Raw genomic sequence first — 18740 nt, forward strand, 5'->3', positions numbered from 1 at the left:
AATAATGCAGGTGGCTCTGCTGAATAAGGGATAAGGCAGCAGGGACACTGCTGACCAGGACCATGGAGGGCTGCAAGGACTCACGGGAGGAGTGGGTGTTTCTGGAGACATCCCTTAGTCTACTCACATCGTGTCTTTATGACTGCCCAGGAGCAATCAAAATTTAAGACTGAGATCATGAGACAATTTGGCTTTAAGGACACTATAACAGGCATTCTTTTATCCACACACAATATAACTCAATGTTATATGAGCATTTGAATTTAGACCCAAACTTCCCATAATTCAGGAATAACCCATTCCTCTAGTTTGAGTCCTTCAGAAATCAAACAGTTCAGTTCATCCAAACACATGCAAGTTTGGATGCTTCCCTTAGTCTCCAGAGTCTGCAAAAGTAGGGCAATAAATCTCAAAAAATGTGTGTGACTTCAAGGAGAGTTCCCTGCCTGGTGTGGCTGCAGAATCAGACCTGATGAAGCATTGCTTTTGCTCCAACTTCATTTTCCAGACCCCCCCTGGAAGATTTGGTTCCGTGCACATTACGTACCTGGGTATGAACTATACAGACATTCCCTCATCCCCCAAAAGTGGGGTGTATTCATGGAAGACTGAGAGAAATTCTCATTCCAATGATTTAAAAAGATTGAGGTTAATGACCTGAATCCATGCCACTGCCAAATAAAACTATATTAAACTAAAGAATTTGAGTGTTTCTGTACATTCCATTCTTGACTGAAAGTTTGTCAGTCAGCTCACCCTTTCTGAAAACACAATGGATTCACAATCATTAGATTTAGTTTTGTATTTTATAGCTTCATTTTAATCACTATTTTGCAAAAAACAGAAACTAGTATATCTATTGTAAGTTGTGTTCTCATTTAGTCCACACTGCATTTCTCAATGTATTCTTTAAATTTTAAAATTGAAATTATTCTGTATTAATGTTGCATTTCCCATTGTCTTCCATGTATAAATCCTAGCATCATTGATGTATGATTTCTGATTCATGTGCAACAAAGCACTTGGAGAAGATGTGTTCAGTGCTCAGTTTCAGCAGGACACACTAGTCCAGCATTTTTAAGCTACAGAATGAACAGACCCTTACCATCTCAGACAATTACAGAACCTTTTCTTGAGATTTTAACCAGCAATATCTAGACATGGGTTCCCTGAAAAATCAAAGTCCAGCCTGTTTCCCATGTACCAAAAGAGTATTTATTGCTGCAGGTTCTGCAGACTATGTGGTCTGTTAAAAACTTCACAGTAGGTCTAAAATAACAAAGTGCAACATTTTTACTGTTTTGTTTCTTTATTGTACTTGGTGTTCTTGATTTTAAACAATTTTTGTAATCCTGCAGCCTTTGACAGCTGCAGTTGCTTTGCGGCTTTGCTCTTTAAAATTGTCTATCATCATCTTCCTGTAGTATTTTGTGAAATTTCCAACTCTGCAAATTATCTGCCTTATGAAGTGATGTAGAAATATGACAAAATATTAGGACTCAGATCAGCATGCAAGAACTATGATAATATTTTAAATTATTATTTTGATTTTCTTTTTAACTTTCACAATATTCCTCATATTTACAAGACATGTTGATCCCCAAAAACTATCTCTAGCAGACAATGTGCTATATCCATATAATAATGCAATGACATACACAGTGGGTTTGCAATTGCTGCATGAAACATGCACTAACATTGCTTAAAGCTTTCCAGCTTTTTAGCATTTTTACTGCCTCATTTAGGAAAGCATAAAGAATTGAATAATGCAAAGGTATTTTTAAACTGAAATGTATAGCTGATAGTATTTGCCACTAATGGGAACAAGCAGTACTATAAGATGCTTAGCTTAGTCAGTGAAAAACTAATGTGAATTACCATAAGCTTTTAGTTAGACATTCAAGTGAAACCTGTAAAAATTGTTTCCAACAATTCTGAGGCCATCAATCCTTCCTTAAAATGACACACCAACCTCCATCATTCTTTTCAGATTAGTATTTTCTTCTCTTCTGCTTGGCCCTTGAAGGTTACATTATGCATAAATATGTATAAACCACATTCATGTCCATATTATACAAATATTCATTCTCTTTCCTCCGAAAGTCTACTCCACATGTACACTGCTTTTATTTTACATTGACTTTTAATATAAATTTGTTCAACTCCAGATTTTAAGACATCTTCTTGCCATACACAATTTATTCCAGTGCATTTACTCAATTATTTTAGCCATAGACACCATATGAGCACACACAACTCTTCACCACTGCCCTCTGCCACCTTCCCCTCCTGTGTCCGCAGCTCTCTCAGCACCCAAGGCTGCGGAGGCTCATGTGGGCCCCTCAGGGGGATTTGTCAGTCACAGACTTTTCCCAGCAGGACAGGGAAAGCAGGAGAAGCTTCACCCTGCTGGCAGTGAGACCTGCAGAGCTCTGCACAGCCCTGCTGCAGTAGTGCAGGTGTATGCAGAGGACCCATTGTCTGTGGGGACCCTGCAGCAGGGGAGCACTGGGGCTGAGCCTCACTGCTCACCCTGGGAAAAGCCTACATTCTCCATATGCAGCCGTGTTTTATCCCACGAAGAACAGACACAGATTGAGAACTGCAGCTAAAAGCAAGCCCATGAGAAGTTTTAGATGTTGGGAGCTTGGACAAAGGTCAGATGACTCTGCTCTGCCTGACAATTTGTTCTGTGTCATCTGTCTGTAGTAAGCACTTTTTAAAAACGCGTTCAAGTACCTCCTTTCCTACTACTACTCAAGTTCAAACCTCCTCGTGTAAATCCTAGTCTACCCTCAGTTTGCTCTTGCTAATCAGAAATTCTTGGAACAATACAAACACACTTATATTTTTAGCACACTTTATGTCTTTTCCAGCTGCAAGACACTTATTTAAGCTATTTCCCTCGTCTACTGGCTAAACTATTTTACTTCTCTGTATTGATTATATGGATTCATTATGCTGGTAGAGTTTGAGATAATAGTAGGATTGCTGACTTCATCAAACAGGCCAAAGAAATAGGATAGCAGAAATGAAATTAAACTTTGAATTAGTGTCTTTTACACTTTTAGCATTTGTGGAACAAAACATATGACTTCTGAACAACGTAGCGATTTAAGAAACTATTCCTTACAGGCACAGGACAGACGCTGAGCGCGGCGCAGGCACAGAAGAGCCCGGCACTTGAGCTCTGCAGGGGCCACCTCCGCGGACAGGCGGGGGGAACACAGGACTAGAAAGCAAGGGAAGAGCCGGCAGCAGAGGGGCAGGGTACCCTGGGGGGCTCGCTGGTCATAACAAGTCGCTAATCACCGGCCGAACCCACCTCCTGCTAAGCTGACACCGCGCTTCAGTTGATAATGCAACTTCCCAGCGCTGTGCTGCAGAACAAGCTGTACTTGGCACACTGCCATGGTGCCGAGTGATCCTTCTCCTGCGGGATTCCAAAGCTTCCACAAACACAACAGGTCACTTTCCACTAATGTGACATAAAAGAAAGAGATTGAAAATGTCAGCGTTGACACTGGCTGCCGGATGAAATCAGTATGCAGAACAAGCTCCGTTTCCAAGGCCAGCGTGGAAGGGAACTCGTGGAGCTCCCTCTGTCCCCGACGGTCCCTCTCCCACGCACAGGCTGATTCCCACCACGCGGAGCAGCTGGCTGCAGCCTGCCCTCCGTGGCCACCGAGCAATGAGTGTGAGCCGCCTTCAGTGAGGGCACAGACAGCTTAGCATGAGAATGGCTCAAATCAAAGCTGCACTGTCCTGCTGCACAAACAAAACCAGTATTTGATGCCTGAGCATTACTTATGAATGAGGAGAATGGCATACAAATAAATTCATGACCTGCAAAAATGACCTAGGTTTGATTGTTAGAAAATGTGATCACAAAACTATGAAATGGAGAGGAAAATTGCTAATATGCTGTGGAACACCATTCATCAGGGTTAGTTTTTTACAACTCATACCACACTTCAGAAGAGGATATGCCAAAATACAGGGGGGACTATTGATTCTGCTCTAGCTGGCTTACAGCTATCTGGATTAATTTCCCAAAGCTGTGCTGTGTTCATCCCAAGGAGAGTAAATTCTTTAAAGAAATCAGGAGAACTAGATCAATTCACACAATGGCAGGTAAACCCCACAGTATTCAGGAAAGAATAACAATTTAAATCAGGATGGTTTTGCTTCCTAAACAGACTTTGGAAACAGCAAAAGCCATTCTGTAAAAACCACCACCATATGAATGCTAATATTTCAGTCATATGCCATCCTCTATATGCCATTACTTTTACATTAATGAGTAAATGAACTGTGAAAATACATTAGAAAACACAGGAGACATACACAACACATGCATCTGTTCACCAGGCAGGTTTTTAGATTTTTTAAATTTTCATTTGTGTCATGCTTCTCTCATCCAGTTGCATGGCACAGCACACCTGGCTCACCACTTCCTGCTTCTCTGGCTTTATTTCTATTTTATTTCTCCTCACTTGTGTTAGTACTGGAGCTGGCTGCTTACCAGTCTCTGTAACTCCATGGATTAGCTCTTCTATTTTCATTTATTTTCTGAAGCTCTAGGGCAACTGAATATTAAAATCAATCTAAAGTCTGTTTTGCAATCCTTGCAGTAAATTCAGTAATTTAGTTAGTAAAAATTTTGCCTGTTGTGGGATTCCAATTAAAATGGGAGATCATAAAGTAAAGAATCATGGCTGATGAAGAACAAACACTTGTGATTAATTAGTCAAGAAATGTTATGCCTCATATATCAAAAGATTGACTTTATTTAGTCCTACTGTTCCTGCTAAATTGCTATAGAAGTAAAAAACAAATCAAGAATGATGAATTTCTATCTAGAAATTAATAATTTCACAGATTTTTTCCCTTTCTAGAAAAGACAGGCAAGAAAATACCAGAATAATTTCTTTCTTCCTTCCTATATCAATTCACAGTGAATAAATCTATAAACTGTTTTAGTTTTCAAAACTGAAAATACAAAATGTTAACAGTTTAGTTTCAAGCAAAGAAAAAGGAAAAAGTTCTTCAAGAAACATGTACCACTTTTTACAGTAAGCCACTATTTACAGTTAATCACAAAAAGTAGTCTATTAAAATACAGCTAAAATTACCTGCAACTGATTTTAGCCTAAGGGTTTTAACTGTAAATAGTTTGCTTGTAATTGGATAAATAATAGTTTAAAAGTTAATAAATTCTATGAAAACAGAAATGATCATTACTTGCCAATAGGATGGAAGAAAGACGAAATATGTTATTATAGTTAGGGACCTGTATCCTCTTTCTGCAAAAACAAAAATTCAGTTTTCCTCAAGATGAGACACAAATATTTTCTACTGTATCAATTATAAATGTACTAGTATAACATTTAATATATATTAATATAACATTTTTCATTCCAGTGATTGAATGCAAGATAAATACAGCATTTGAAATGCCACTCTTTTCTATCAACTGACAATAAATTACTTATTCAGTTCGCCTTTAGGCAAATAGTGCTTTGATACAGCTGACCTATTGGAAAAGTAATTAGTAATAAAATACACTTAAATATTTTGAAGGTACTGATCCTACCATCATGTCTGAGCTGAGCACAGCAGCTTTGTGAATTAAATTCACTTCATAAGGTCTAAATGCTGAGTTCTCTAGACATCCACAGAATATGAGACAGGTTCTCCCAAACAGGACCTATTAAAATTAATTTGTCCATCTTTACATAGAACGTAAAAGGAAATTAAAAATAAGGATCTCTGTTGATTTAAATTTTTTTATATTGACATTATTTTAGTTTGCAATTTACAGTTTAGTTTATATTAATTTTAGTATATCTATTAGCAATTTATATTTATTGTCTATAGAAGATTAGAAAACCATTCAGCTGCAGTTTTGTCTGTCCCAGAAAAGTTTACAACATTCTTACAAACTGCTAACATATTTTCACAATTAAGACTTTTTCCAATCTTTTCTATAATTGTTTAGGTTTGGGAGTATATGCATCACTAACATCAGACTGGGTTCTGTGGACCTTTATTTAGCCTGTTTCTCATCACTTTATTGTTGTTACAGAGACAGTGGAAACAGGCCCTGATGGATACAAATATTGTTGCCTTGGTGTAAACGTCCAGTTTTAGTTAATAAAAAAGAGACTTTTTTATTTTTTAGTTATAAAGAAATTTTGCTTCTGGATTCAGTTCCTCTTGCAAATTCTGAACTGTTTTACAAAGCCACAGCAAGCAGTTGACTCCTGGAGCGCTGCTGCTCTCCCGCCCGGTCTGTTGACTCACGAACTCAGTGCACACTGGTATTCCTACAAAACCCTGTTCTTGCATGTGAGACACAAGGTCACAAACAATACATTGCTAGAGTCTCTGTCTTGGTAGTCAGCTTATCACCTGTGAACTCCCTAAAAATATTTAAAAAACAAGCCAGGACAGTCGTGTTGACTCAACGGTGTCAGCACCTTTCGGTCAGGTAATGTTCAAAGGGGAGTCTCTCTCACTAAAGATACTGCCAAAGGGTCAAAATCTTGCCTTTTCTGGCAAGACAGAAGAACAGCTCTGTTAGATGCTTTAAAATTTAGAGAAATGTATAAATCCTTGGCACTGTTACTTGCTTCTGTTTGCACAGGCAGGCTCTAACACCCTTTATCCCCTGCAAATTAAACCCTAAATGCATGGGATCATATACAAAAGAAAGCCACTTACCAAAACCTCTGTCTTTCCTTTTTACAGTTCTAAATATCTAACATCTAAATGCAATTTCATCTTAATATTTTCATGCATCCATTGTTATATATGCACAAACATTCTAATTTGTACAGACAGATCATAACCAATTATTTTAGCATTCTACAGATTCAACATCAAGCCCAAAATGTCCTAACAGTTATGGAAATACTGAGTGCACCAATTTTTGCATAAGACTTTAGACAAACAAGTTCATACTTTATATAAGCAAACATCCATAGGTGTAAAAAGTTTTAGAAGATACTTGGGAAAAATACAGTTCTTATCTGAGATTTAACAGGGTAGATTTTCCTACTGTATTGGAATCAAAAAGTCAGTCTTTGTCACTTCTTCAGTTTTGAATAAATTTATATCTGACTTTCAGCAAAGCAGGTTTAGACATCACCAGTTTTCAATGCTTTGAACCTAACCAGTTGGAGCTTGTCAAACTTTCAGAAATGTTTCCTGTAACATTAATCAAGAAGTCATTTCACAAATATGATCCTACAAAAAGCACACACTATCATATTCGTGTGAAGGCATCAAAGCTCAGAGATAAGGCAGGTGACAAACTGACAGAAACATCCAGTTTCAAGATACAAAACTTTTAACGTAACATAAATATAAATTTCAAAGTATTTCCTGTCTCTGTCAAGGGATCTTACTTTCCACAAAGCTGCTCTAGATTTACTCTGCAGCTAAGGATGAGTCTCACAAGGAAGTTAGTCATCCTGTAAGTAACTTCTTTGCAATGAAAGCACAACTTTCCCTCCCTTTTTGCTCTGAAAGTGTAAGACAGAATTCTCTTTGCAATGCTTGCAGATGGAAAACAAGCACACAGAAGCACGGGACTCCACCCTGGTCTCCCGGTTCAGGCTGCACCCACTCCCTAAACAGCAGCGCTTGTGCCATGCAGCAATTCACTCCAGCAGCTCTAGGGGAGGACTGTAGACACAAGCAGAGAACTTAAATAACTCTGTGAGTAGCAAAAATATTTATATTTATAATTAGATTAGAAAATATCAAGCATGTTTACCGAAGAAATGTAATAGTTGTTTACAAGAACTTTGAGAATTATTGCAATTAAACACATATTTTAGCTCGCCCATGCAAATACGAGCAGCCTTACTCAGTTGTCTTTGTTTTCTGTACTTACTCATTACTCCAGCTAGCAATTATTTTAAAAATATCAGTACATGATGTTGTTGCAGAATATTATCTGATATTCATTTGAAAACTAATCTTTGTCACCTCTCCCATGAAACAGAGTTAAGACTTTCTATGAAAAATCCCACCCAAAGTTACATTTCATCTACTCTATAGCAAGTTCCTTCACCCCCAAAATTTGGAAATACATCAAAACCCCTCTAAAAACACCTCGTTTATTTTTCCACACAAGAGGCAAAGATAGTTTAAGTGCTTTAAGTGTGAATATAATCCAACAACTCATTATCAACATTACACAATCTTTCCAGAAAACACCAAAGCCATCAGGAAATGATCCCTAATTGCAGATCTGTTTGTCAGACTATTCCCCAAAGATATTATGAAACACTGTTCTGTTTTTTCAATCATCAGATTCATGATAGATAATAATGTTAACTTCATTAATGACATTTAAATCTTATTCCCACAAGCAGGCAAACTACTTTGCAGACCTTGTAGCCATTACAGTTTTTTTTGGCTTCTAATCTAAAGAGAAATGCAACAGTGGTTCATAAATGGGTAATTTCCAGAGCCAGCAGCGTTCTGGATCCCAGAGTTCGGAGCCTCCAGTAAGGAAAAGCCGAATTCCTGCCCAGTGAGTGCTTTTCAGCCCCAGCCACAGCAGCAGGGCTGTGTCCATGTCCCATGGACCCAACACAGGGCATTCACCCTGACAAGGACTGAAAAGGTGATTTCAAGAGAGAAACTAATGAAACAGCACAAGATGTGTTTCTCAGCTGAGTAGGAACACAAGATTTGTGGATAAAGATAGAAGGGTTTTGAATTAATCGACAGCAGCAAAATAAGCAGGGATGGAGGAAAGGATTTTATATTGAAAACTTCCATGTAAATTTTATTTTCCCAAATTTCAAAAATTAACTTTCCCTTTTATCTTCAGCAATGTCAATGTTAAATTAATCTCTGTTTTTTTGTGTGTGAAATGTTGATAGCTACATCAATGACAGAGTGAACCATCAACATAAATTAAATCTTATGGATTCCAAAGAAGCTTTGGAAAAACAAGTGAAAATCAAATTCAATCTCATAAAAAGAATTATAATTTTGAGACCACAGTGTGGTTCTAAAAGTGTGAGTCAACAAAGGTGAATTTTACATCACACCCTAATTGTCAGATTTGGAGGAAATTTTGATTCAGAAAGAATGCAATTTCAAAAGTGTAATGGTTACAGTGTCCTTGTAAAGGTCTGTATTTCTTATATTAGTATGAACTAATGGACTAACATGCTTCAAATAATTTTTTGATTCATTCTGATTCATTTGATTCATGCCATCAAATTTTTGTCAGTGCTGCCATTATTGTCCCTTTATCTTTATCTTCCCGTCTCAGTTTTCTACAATTCCTTATTTTCAGCTCATTTGAAGCATCATTTATGAGGTTCATATTTGTATTGTAGATGTGATACAATGAACATTTATTTATTTAAAAAATTTTTAATCCATTTTCCTCTACTTTTTTTACAAATAAGAAGTCTATGAGCAACAAAGAGATCAGCAGCAGGGAAACTGTAATGAGGACCACGTTGTGCCATTGACTTATGCTGAAGACAAAACAAAAGGCATCAATCATTAATAATACTGATGTATATTTACATTATTTTAATACTGTATCTCATTATTTTATTATTTTATACTGTATTACATTATTTTAATACTGTCATACTTTGCACATTTCCTATTGTTGTTACGGGAATACAGCTGAAAATTCAAGAAAAAAGCTTTCCTAAATGTAATGCCACACGCTGTGGATCCTAATTGAAGCTAACCACTGAATGACTCTGGGATGCAATTCCAGCACTGAAATGTTTCCTTCCCACCAGAGCAGGCGTGTGACTGCCAGACTGACTCAGCAATAACCACCAAACCCCCCCAACCACGGGCGTCCTTTCTCGTAATACGATGAATTTTTATTACACATCTTCCATTCAAGTACAGACTAGGCCCAAATCTGCTCCGTTTCTGAGATAATGCATGATCCTTCCCCAAGCAAAAAAGCATTTAAGCAAACATCCTTTCCTAACATTAATGAACATGTTACCTCTTGCTAATTTTGTGACTCAAAGAACAAGACATTGCTCATATCTGAAGTTTTGTTAGATTTATGTACTTTTCCCACTATTGCAGCAATTGCAGCCTGTATGAAATGAGGCACTAAATGAGACTATTACTATAAAAATCTTTTTCAATACCTATATATAAATTAATTAGAGATGTAATAGTATATGTGTAAGAAACCACATTATTACCTCAAGCCCTATATAATATACTCAATGCTACCACTGAATATCTAAACCTATTAATTTAGATATCTATAATTTATAAGTTGTATATGAATGCTATTTTCTGTTCTGAAATACTTGTTGCCCAGTGAAGGTGCCTTGTGCATGGATATTGGGCATTATTACACAGACCCACTGGCAAACCTGAACTCCTCTTACACTGAGGCAAAGCAGCTCTGGAAAACAAAGTCACAAACCACTTATCCATTTCAGAAGAGATTCTGGCTCCACTTGTACTAATATTTACCCTTAAGATAACAGCTTAAAGATAAGAGGCCATTAATTTGTAACACAAAGAGAATTGCCAAATAACATAGGATTAATGTTACTGTTTAGTTTAGTTATTTATTTATTTGATCTTAGAATGTGAAGGGATAATTAAGGGTGGCTAAAATACGTTTGGAACAGGCAAACTTTTTCATATCTCCCTTACCTCTTCCTATATATTCTAATGCCACCAATTTCCTCTTCCTGTATATTCTAATGCCACCAATTTCCATGTTATTCTTTCAGTTCCATTCTTTCTACTAGGCAGACTGCTCCCACTCTCTTTGTGTGGCACTCTTAATTAGTAAGAAAATATTTTTGCCTTCCTTCTTTCATCTATATTTTCCCTTAACTTCTTGGGCTCCACTTTGACAGTTTTCTGGAGATTTGGAATTAGCCTGTGTATCAGTGACCCTTTGCTGTAAAATGGGGTTAACAAGGTCACTTTGACAGGACCAGAAGTAATGTTTGTTTTGAAACCGAGTGCTCTGTTTAAATCTATTTATTTCTGCACTAAGTCAAGGCACTTTGAGCTCTCATGATGACTCAGAGCAATGTTGCAAAGCCTCAGTTCTACAAAGAGATTAGTCACTTTGTTTTTTTGCACTGAGCTCCTCTGAGTCAGCTGTAAATTGTTGCACATCGAGTACCTGGGTACAACTTCAAATGGTGCAGGTAACTTCAGTGCAAATTCCTGAAAGAAAAGCAGTCTCTGTATCTGAGCAAATGATTGACTAGGTCAACGTTCTCCAGTATATAACGGGGTTTGACAATGAAAGAAATTAGAACTGTGTGAACTTTGATTTACATTTTTTTCATTACAGGGGGAAATTTCAGGGACAGAAGGCTGAGTTAAATAAGCTCTGCGTATACTGAACAATCAGTTGAGCTGTGCTCTTAATTCATTAATTATGTCAGAGATAAAAAATCTAGACATCAAAAGGTTTACTTTGTTTTTTGTTTTAATCTATAAATGCAAACTTTAAACATATTAATTGCACTAACCCAAACTGTCTCCCTAGACAGCAATACCATCCTAATGCTTTTTGGAGAAGAAACTCACAAGACACAGCATAGAAGAAACTTGACATTTCTCTGAACCACTCACCTCTATTAATGCTTTCACATAGGTCTGAAGAGAAGAATGTAAAAACAATGTGAAGCTAAGAGTGGTGAACTTTTTGGAAAGCAGGATGTCCCAATCCACTGGCCAGTTATGGCAAATTATTGTTGCTCTAAGGACATTTTGAGTTACTTCCACCTGTACAAGGCCTGCATTTGATCCTCTCTCCTAACAGTATAGTTACCTTCCCATAAAGGCTGTCTTTGCTAGTTTTTCTTCTCTTCAAACCATTTGGCTTGTGCTGCTGTTTGACTGGGCATTCAGAGGGCCCTAGCACACCCCCACACATTCATAGAACAGTAAAGAATAAGCAAATGCACCTGTCTTGATTCAGTCTAAAATGATAATGTCACTAAAAGATTTTCAGGAGAAATATTGTTGTGTTATTTACTTTTATTTCATTTATTTTCTAGAGAATGTACTATGGCCAGTGCTCCTCGAATGAGCAATCACTGTGTGAAGGAATCCCATCAAATATGACTTTTTCTGCACGCTCACCACCTGCTTTCAGTCTGACTTCTTTTAAAACTGGCATCTACTTATTATTAAACTAACAACCGGCCTTTAAATATGCAAATAAGAATAAACATAGGAGTATTATCAGTTGCACTTGTTCAGTCTTTAAACTTATTTATGTCATTTCCATGTGTAGCCTTGATTTTGTTCTGTAACTACCCATATAAATAGTAATGAATTCTATAACCTATTTGGAACATAATTTGTTTGTTAAACTGTATGGAAGACTGCTTGATTATGTCATACCATGCTTTTCTACTGAAGGGAGTAGCATCCAGTGCCACGTCCTCTTTGCAAGATTCAAAATAATTGAGATTTGGAACATGAACACTTTAGAATATGAGTAAAGGAGCAACAGCAGAACCTTAGTAAGGATTTTGAAATTTTCTGTACACTATTCTTTTATACACTGCCTGAAGATGAGAAATGCATTGCTATGAAATGTAGTGATAAAAATGAATACCCTGCACATTTTATGTTCTGGACTCTTAAGATAGTTTTGGAAAGGTTTTTATTAAAAATAATTATCTCTGCATCTCTGTTGGTGAGAACTACTCACCCAAGCTGTCCTATGGGCTAAACTGACAACTGGTATTTCCTTATGCATTGACAGGAGCATAATTTGTCCCTGTAAAGTAAATGGTTCAGGTAAAGTCCTCTGAAAATTTCACTAGAAAAGTATAGATGTTTAACACTGAAATAACCTATTTCAACACACACTATCCTATTTATTATAGATTCTCCTTCTTCATAAACCAAGAAATAATAAAAAAAAAAGAAAAATGCTATTCACTGCCAGGCTTCACAAAGAATTACTGTTGCCCAAAGTAGGAATTCTCAGTGTTTGATTCACAGTTGGCTACCAGAATCATTAACCTCTTTAGACATCAAGAACAACAGACCTTTGCATTGCTAGCTGATCTAATATTAACAAATGAGTACTTTAATCTCAATTTTATTTAGAGATAAATCACTGCTCATCTGCAAAATCTGCTGCCTGAATCTGTTAGAAGTCATTGCAGAGCCTAATGAGCTGATTGGCAGATTATTTGATTATGCTAACCTTAATTCTTAAATTTAACTGACAAGAACTGTATTTTTGTTGTTTTCCATGTGAGTGCAACTTGTTTGCTTAAAAAAATGCGTAAGAACTCAGATTTGTCTATCATATTAATGATTATTGCCAAGTCTGCTGAGAATCAACTTGACGGGTCCTTTGCAAGCCACGTATGCATTGCTGATATCTTCTCACTGTGACAGATTTGCTTCCTATAGGATGAAAAGTGAGTGCCCAAGGAACAAGCACTAGTTTCAGAGCTGACAAGTGAGTAGAATGTCTCACGTACCTACACATGAGCAGATAAACTATACTCTGGGCATCTGATGGTCACAGAGTTCTGCATGGAAATTCCTGCATTCTGTGCCACCCATCCTCAAAGCTGTGCTAAGGGCACTAAATTAATGAGCCAACCTTGAAGAAAAATTATTTCCTTCCATGAGCAAGTGGAGAAGTGGGGGGAATTTGGGTCAGAAGCAAACATAATCGTCATTCTGCTCCCTTCTGTGTCAGCACAGGGAACTGGCTGGACATGAAGGAAGGAACGTGCTCCATCTGGCAGGGTCTGATGGCACACTCCCCACTTGTGCAATGCTACAGCTCAGGGGAAATGTGATTCAGAGGATGCTTCTGAGTCACAGCTTCTCACTGAGCTGCTCCGAACGGGCATGGCCACGTTTTGTCCCATCCTGGAACAGATCCGCCTCACCCTGTGCTCTCAAGTGTGTCAGGCAAGCACTGACTTTGTGAGGGACACCAAAGCACTGAGCATTAATTCCCTTTGCAATAACTAAGCCAGACTCATATATACTATCAAAACTATACTATACTATACTCTCTGCTAATGATGTCAAACAGTAAAGCAGCATTTAGTATGTGTTGTCCGAGATGTCTGTGCTGTCATGGTACATATTTAAAATAATTCCTTACAGAAAGATAAAGCTATTTTCACCGCACCTTTGGGAAGCGGAAATTACGGGTTCTCTGGAGCTTACGGCATTCCCACAGCCAGGAGCACTCCCTGAAGCTCGCTCCGGGAGCGCCAGGCGGGGCGCGCCATCCGCCCGTCTGTCCGTCCGTCTGTCCGTCCCCCCAGAGACAGAGAGGCGCTCCCGGCCGCCGCCCGGCGCCCTCCCAACGGGACGGTACAAAGCCGCGTCCTCGGCACTCGCCAGAGCGGCCGTGGCCCCCGGACAGAGCTGCCATGGGCCCCCGCCGCCGCCCCGGTGCCTGAGGGGCAGCGCGGGAGCAGCGGAGCGAGCGGGGGCCGAGAAGATGGATTCGCTCACACCGGCGGCAGTGCTGCGAGCGGGGGGACAAAGGTTAAGGAGCATCAGGGAATTGCAGAAAGAGACTGGTGGAACCAAGCTCTGCCCTCCCTGAGATGGAAACAGAGATGACAACCCATAATCACGCTTTTCTCCCCGTCTTAAATACATCAACCCTGAGGCGCCAGCACGGCGTAGGCTGGCATTGGCTGTACCGGACATGGGGGAAACTCCTGGCAGCTGCTCACAGAAGCCACCCGTGTAGCCCAGCCACCCAAACCTACCGAAATAACAACCCACTGCATGTGACCAACACCGTGCTGCCTCAGCCAGAAGACCAAACACATTCCATCCCTCACCTCTGGGTACCGCATGTTTAAGAATTATCATTAAAATCCACATTCATCACAAACTTCACTTACATCAACCAAAAGAATTCCCTGCACCAAAATCAAACTAACATCAACACCAACAAAAGTTGCAGACAATACTCCCCTCATTCCTTCACCACAATTAGAACTACCAAAATGCTCCACGATCATTCCGCTCTTCCCTCTCTAGCATTGTTCATCCATGTTTTGTCCGTTATCTTTTCCTCTGTCCTTATCTCAAATTCCTCATGTCCCTGTTTGAGCATCAAAAAGGCCTTTCTTTTTTTGGTGGGGGGAGATGAAATGAATCTCTCTGCTTGGTGTTGCTACAGATTGCTACTAGTACTATAAACCCTGTTGACGCAGTCTGTCAGGCCCGTCTTTAGCCGCAGTGACCAGCACAGTGCCTCCCTGGCAGTCTCACCTCCAGAACTGGCTCAGTTCCAGTCAGAGCAGTGATCCTCATCTCTGCCTGTGGCACCTGCAGAGGCATTGCCTGGAATTCTGACTCCATCACCAACAACCACCAAACAGCGGGCAACCAGCACCTAGCAGCAGACTCACTTCTCCAAGTCATGGCAGTGTTTCTCTGAACACAGTCCTAGATTTTTCTTACTCAAGCAATGAGGATGGATTCTAGGATTCATCAAACTTGTGCAAAAAGAAGTTCTTATTTATAAACTGTCTAGAGGGCATTTACTTCTGCTAATAATTTTTCAAAATCAAAAAATTAAAGACATACTGGCTAATTGATATGAAACAATTTTTGGTTAGATAGGATGTACTGCAAAGAGGTAATAGGAAAGATTCATTTCCACTCAGTCTGGGAAAAAATGCTTTTGATTTACAAAAACAGAACTGTTTGCTCATTACCATGAATAGTTGCAAACTGATAGTAATGATAACATTTTCCTTTCCAGTTATATAAATGGGTATCTTTTGTTTCTGTTCCACTCACAGATTGTCTTCAAAGACAATCTGGGAAATAAGTGAATAAGAGTCTTTAGTAGTTTCCCTGTCTTAATGACGTGGACATATGGCCAAACTGTGTATAGCAAAAGGGCACATTTATGTTTCTTTCACTAGCAGAGTTGCATAATATGAAACATAATCCTAAATTTGTATATCCCAAACAGCAACTATCCATCAACAGGAAAACAAACAGGCAGAATAATCTTACTATTCATTCATGATCCAGTGAGAAAACGTTGTGCAAATGTGAGTGTATGCCTTTGAAAAACAGCATTCTGTGGCTCTTTTCACTGCATGGTGACACCATCCCCAATTATACAAAACAGTAAAGAAACCAAGCGTCTGAGTATTTCTGTAGACAATGATGTGATAGGATTAGATAGATGGTGAAAGGAGTATAATGGAACAAATAAACAACCAAATCCTCATTATCAGAGAAGTGCTGAGCACCCACAGCTCCCTCTAACTTAAGCTGGGAACTCTTTAATATGTTTGCCTTTAATCTTTGTGCCTGAAAATCTAAAATTCAAATCTGTACATTTTCATAATTGAGCATCATCACAATTGCTGTGAAGGTTCCAGCATCTTATTTCAACACAGCAAGGAAGGCCTGGATGAGAGAAGTAAGACCACATGTAGCTTATGCTGGGAAATGCATGTGTAGAGGACTCTTAGTGGACAGTGGATTCTACACAACTGTAGGGATGAAGGAAGCCCTCAGGCTGGCTTTACAATAATTTTATATAACCCTTAATACCAAAATGTGCGAGGTTCTTTGTCATGAACAGATTTTATCTCTAAAAACACTCTTTTGAGAAAGGGAGGAATTCTTATTTCCAAGAAATGACCAAGGGATTGAAACAAGGTAGAGGGAGAGATTTGCCCAAGCAAGTAGGGCAAGCCTGCTGCAAACTGAAGTGACAATTTAAACTCCCTATCTGTACCTTAAACAGAGGGTATTACTGTCCTCTGGATCTTGGTTAGGAAATGGCACAATAGTTTCATTTTCTTATTCCACTGACATACAGTGGACAGGGACACTTCCCCATCTGCAGAATGACCCATGCTAACTGGTAATTTAAAACCACTGTTCTCTTTGATTTTGTGAGCTAACTTCGCCTCTTGTAAAAATCACTGTATGACCTACTGTGAGAGCAGAACTGATAAGAAGTTAATGACAGCAGGCTACTTTGGAGATGTAAAGTTAAAATGAGGGAAGAGTTTGGGCCATAAATACACATTATGAAAAATTACATTAATTTATTTTGCACAAATGTATAGAAATATATGATTGGTGAAAAGGTAACACATACAATTAAAAACTGTGAATCTTACCTTTCACTTAACGTCTTTGGTTGCTAAATACTTCTGAGATATTTTCATTCTAAATTTCTAAAGAGGTAATTTCCCCAGTTCCTTTTCTTTTATGAACATGTCACAAGAAGGACCAAGCCAGGATTGTCTTTACTACTCAACAAAACTTTCTGGTTTCCTTTCTGGTTTTATTGGGTAATTACTCCTGTAGATGTAACTGAGGATGGGCATAAGATAGGCTGTTGTAACTAGAATAAATGAGCAATAAATCATGCAACATCGCATCCAAAACCATTTACTTCTTATATCTTAACTAAATGAATAATATCACTCCTTGTGGAATTTCAGAGATCCCTGCAGGAACCCATTCCTTGTTCCTCAGTGCTTCAGCCACAGATGACATATTTAGCCCTCCATTTGGGTCAACAATATGACTACCAATAGTTTAATTGCTTTATGTTACACACATTATAGCCACTTGTGGAAACTCTAATGAAAGAAATGGTTTCAAATTTTTGGCCTTTGACAGTGCTTGCTTCATGCAGACAGTTGGTAGGGTAGAAAGAGCAAATACATGAAACACAAAGCAAACATACCTCCAGCTCTAAGAACTACAGGTTCTTCAAGTCTGGTGAAGATCAAGAGACGCGTGGAGGGGATCTTGATTTCTCTTTAGTTTCTGAAAGACAATGCACCCACAGCTAAGGAAACATTTCATACACAGGTTGTGTTGGTTTCTGTAAGCAAAACTGAAGAATATAAAGCTGATTCTATATAAAAAGTGGGGCACTGACTTTACAAAGTGAACTATGGCTATGTGCCAGATGAATAGCCGGAGAAACAGTAAGAAAGAAACCTACAAAAGTTTGTGAAAGTTATAATCATTTGTGACAAAAAAGGTAGTAAAATTAGATCCAATCCCATAGCCAGAAAATTATTTCAGTAATGGAGGGGTATCATACACTAACAGGTATACTTAAATGTTTTATATATGCTACAAAAATAAAAAAAATCATTACTACAGGAAACCAGTAATTTTGATTCCACAACTGCACAACAGACTCTAAACAATATATATTCAAAGGGAGAGAAAACAAATAGTTGTTCTTTCTACTAATGAAAGTTGAGGAGTATGCAAATTATAGATTACCTTGTACTTTCAGTAAGTATTTTCTAGTAGTCACATAGGAAAACATGAACAAATTAAGTTTTCAGGAATGCTAAGCACTTCTTTTAAGCCAGAGAGAACCCAGTGGAAAAATCCATTTCTATTAATTCTGTTTCTGCAGGTCCCTGCGGGTCTGATCACATGTGTCCACCACCCCAAAATTCTGCATGACTTAATTATGCATAGGCTGCTTTCTCAACTCCCTAGCAAAAGCACTGTAAGTGCAATGTAAGAGCAAAGGACTTTAAAAGAGACCAGAAAACAGTGATACGTTTCTTCTTACAGGTACAGATTATTCATAATTACTGTCAAGCAAGCGCAGAGGTTGATGACTAAAAAAAACATAAACAAAAGAGAGAACCCAAGCCCTTTCTTTCAAAAGTTTTCCTTTCTTCTTCCCATGTGTATCCTTCAGCAACCAGCCCAAATAAGCA

General features: G+C 38.4%; 1 protein-coding gene across 1 annotated transcript in view; it reads right to left on the reverse strand.

Moving 5' to 3' along the window:
• The window catches only part of NXT2 (nuclear transport factor 2 like export factor 2), a 53347-nt gene that overhangs the window by 32501 nt on the left and 2106 nt on the right, over nucleotides 1-18740 (reverse strand). Inside the window, exon 3 of the mRNA XM_041396487.1 lies at nucleotides 17735-17817. The gene's annotated coding sequence lies outside the window, so the exon portion shown is untranslated. The remainder of the gene's footprint in view (nucleotides 1-17734; nucleotides 17818-18740) is intronic.

This window comes from Onychostruthus taczanowskii, unplaced genomic scaffold (assembly GCF_017590055.1).
Source record: "Onychostruthus taczanowskii isolate IOZ18803 unplaced genomic scaffold, ASM1759005v1 scaffold13, whole genome shotgun sequence".
Classification (NCBI taxonomy): Eukaryota; Metazoa; Chordata; class Aves; order Passeriformes; family Passeridae; genus Onychostruthus; species Onychostruthus taczanowskii.